General features: G+C 43.1%; 1 non-coding gene across 1 annotated transcript; it reads right to left on the reverse strand.

Annotated features, from left to right (window-relative positions):
• Positions 1–970: 970 nt before the first annotated feature.
• Positions 971–1,042, reverse strand: TRNAC-GCA. The gene has a single exon. It is a non-coding gene; the product is annotated as a tRNA-Cys (tRNA).
• Positions 1,043–3,388: the final 2,346 nt, after the last annotated feature.

Raw genomic sequence — 3,388 nt, forward strand, 5'->3', positions numbered from 1 at the left:
TATCCGTCCATCCACACTTGTGCTCAGTTATGTGTGACACTTTGCAACTCCATGGACTGTAGCCCACCAGGCTCCTCTGTCCATGGGATTTTCTAGGCAAAAATATTGGAGTGGGTTGTGAATTCCTCCTCCAGGGGATCTTCCCCACCCAGGGATCTTGGTTTCAGTGTAAGCATATTTTGTAATTACAATAGACTAACAGGGATACACAATTCTTTAGAAAGATTTGCAATTACTGAATAAGAGTTTAATAATACATGTTATGGTATAAAAGGAAGAATTATCTGATAGGAAAAGCAAGTAGGAAAGTCAGGACAGGGCATTTCAGAGCCAGAAGTAGACAGAACATGAGGGAAGAAGTAGAGATGGTCACCACCAAGTGGACGGAACAGAGATGAGGCCACTTCTTGAGCTCCAGAAAACAAAGTTGGCAAGAGGTAGGTGTTCAGAACACTGATCCTAGAAGAAGTCAAGGGGATATCGGCTCAAAAAAATCTGGATGCATTCAGAAAGATGGACCAGAAAAAGCAAACACAGAGCTCAAAGAAGAGGAAGAGGAGGCAGGTAAACCTGGAGGAGAAATCAAGTATTACCTGAAGGATGCTATCCAGAGGCCAGAGTGTAATTCCACTATAAATTTTAAAACTGTGGTGTTTTCCCCTTGTTATTGAAACAGGAGGAAAGGGGCAGGGCCCAACCTTTAAAAGAATGATATAGCTATGTTCTGTGCTGTGCTTAGTTGCTCAGTCATGTCCAACTTTTGGCGACCCCATGTACTATAGCCCGCCAGGCTCCTCTGTCCATGTGGATTCTCTAGGCAAGAATACTGGAGTGGGCTGCAATGCCCTCCTCCAGGGGATCTTCCCAGTGAACCAGTTCTCCTGCATTGCAAATAGATTCTTTAACATCTGAGCCACCAGAGAAGCCCAAGAATACTGGGGTGGATTGCCTATCCCTTCTCCAGGGGAATTTCCCAAGCCAGGAATCAAACCAGGGTCTCCTGCTTTGCAGGCAGATTCTTTACCAGCTGAGTCACCTGGGAAGCCCTGACATAGCTACAGCACAAGACAAAAAATGATTAAAATCAAACAGGTCCAAGATGGTGGATGAGTCAACTTCCAGTAGGCCTTAAGTCTCATTATACACTCATTATAACACATTAGAATCTAAATGATACACCCATCAGCGCCATTACAATTCTGAAACTAACTATGTGTGTGTGTTAGCGGCTCAGTCATGTCTGACTCTGCCCACCAGGCTCCTCTGTCCATGGAATTCTCCAGGCAAGAATACTAGAGTGGATTGCCATTCCCTTCTCCAGGGTATCTTCCTGACCCAGGAATCAAACCCAGGTTTCCTGCATTACAGGCAGATTCTTTACCATCTGAGCCACCAGGGAAGTTCATAAAAGGCTAACCATAAAAGACTGAAAAGTGGACAATGGCCCCATTTCTGGAAATCCCTGCCCCTTTCCCAGAATAATTGGAATAATCTTCCCACTTACTATCCAATGAAATTATCCAGCCCATAAAAACTAACCATGCCATATTGCAAGGCTCTCTCACTTTCTGGCCCAAACTCTGTGAAGTGTGTTTCTTTCTAAATAAATCCACTTCTTACTATTACTTTGTCTCTAAGTTATTTTGCAAACACAGAACCTCAAATTCACCAGCAACATTATGAAAATATCACATATTGAACTCTTCAGTTTGGTTGCTCAGTCATGTCTAACTCTTTGCGACCCCATAGACTGCAGCACGCCAGGCCTCCCTGTCCATCACCAACACCCAGAGCTGGGCAAATTCATGCCCATCAAGCTGGTGATGCCATCCAACCATCTCATCCTCTGTCATCCCCTTCTCCTCCCACCTTTAATCTTTCCCAGCATCAGGGTCTTTTCAAATGAGTCAGTTCTTCACATCAGGTGGCCAAAGTATTAGAGTTTCAGCTTCAGCATCAGTCCTTCCAATGAATATTCAGGACTGATTTCCTTTAGGATTGACTGATTTGATCTCCTTTCAGTCCAAGGGACTCTCAAGAGTCTTCTCCAGCACACAGTTCAAAGGCATCAATTCTTCAGCACTCAGCTTTCTTTATGGTCCAACTCTCACATCCATAATGACTACTGGAAAAACCATAGCTTTGACTAGACTGACCCTTGTTGATAAAATAATGTCTCTGCATTTTAAAATGCTGTCTAGGTTGGTCATAGCTTTTCTTCCAAGGAGCAAGTATCTTTTAATTTCATGGCTGCAGTCGCCATCTGCAGTGATTTTTGAGCCCAAGAAAATAAAGTCTGTCACTGTTTTCATTGTTTCCCCATCTATTTGCCATGAAGTGATGGGACTGGACACCATGATCTTACATTTTTGAATTTTGAATTTTAAGCCAGCTTTTCACTCTCCTCTTTCACTTTCATCAATAAGCTCTTTAGTTCCTCCTCACTTTCTGCCATAAGGGTGGTGTTACCTGCATGTCTGAGGTTTTTTTATATTTTTCCCAGCCATCTTGATTCCAGCTTGTGCTTCATCTAGCCCAGAATTTCACATGATGTACTCTGCATATAAGTTAAATAATGTGAAAGTGAAAGTGAAGTGGCTCAGTTGTGTCCAACTCTTTGCGATCCCATGGACTGTAGCCCACCAAGTTCCTCCATCCATGGAATTTTCCAGGCAATAATACTGGTGTGGGTTTCCTTCTCCAGGAGATCTTCCCGACCCAGGGATTGAACCCAGGTCTCCCACATTGCAGGCAGATGCTTAACCATCTGAGCCACCAAGGAAGTTAAATAAACAAGGTGACAATACAGCCTTGATATTCTCAATTTGGAACCAGCCTGTTGTTTCATGTCCAGTTCTAACTATTGTTTGTTCTCCTATAATTTGGCCCTATGCTCTTCTAGCTTGGTTTCCTACTTCCTCTCAACCACTTTTTGTCCCTGTCAAATCCACTGCATGTTTTGGGAAACATAATCTGATGCTGCAGTAGTCATGCTTGTGCTACATGAATATCTCCATTTGAAACAAACTCTTCTTCTTCACTTAATCCATTCCACCTAATAAAGCCAAATCAAAATCCATATTTCTACTCTCAAAAGAAAAATTAATTTCTCCTTCATCCATGCTCCTGTTGCATCTTTTTAGTCATTCTATTAACATACATCCTACCTCATGGCATAGTAGATAGGAGTTTGCCTACCTTCCTTCCTCAGTCTTGTGACTGAGGTATCAAATCAGCTCTCTAAAAAGAGTAGCCAATGCTGCTGGGTTCTCTGCACTCACAGTCTCCTACAGGTCCAGACTTCCTCTTTTAAGCACCCATGAACCTACCCTACAGGCTCTCTCCAGTGACTGGATTAGCCGACCCCTGAAGAAGAAGGAACAGAACT

Source organism: Bos indicus x Bos taurus, chromosome 13 (assembly GCF_003369695.1).
Source record: "Bos indicus x Bos taurus breed Angus x Brahman F1 hybrid chromosome 13, Bos_hybrid_MaternalHap_v2.0, whole genome shotgun sequence".
Taxonomy (NCBI): domain Eukaryota; kingdom Metazoa; phylum Chordata; class Mammalia; order Artiodactyla; family Bovidae; genus Bos; species Bos indicus x Bos taurus.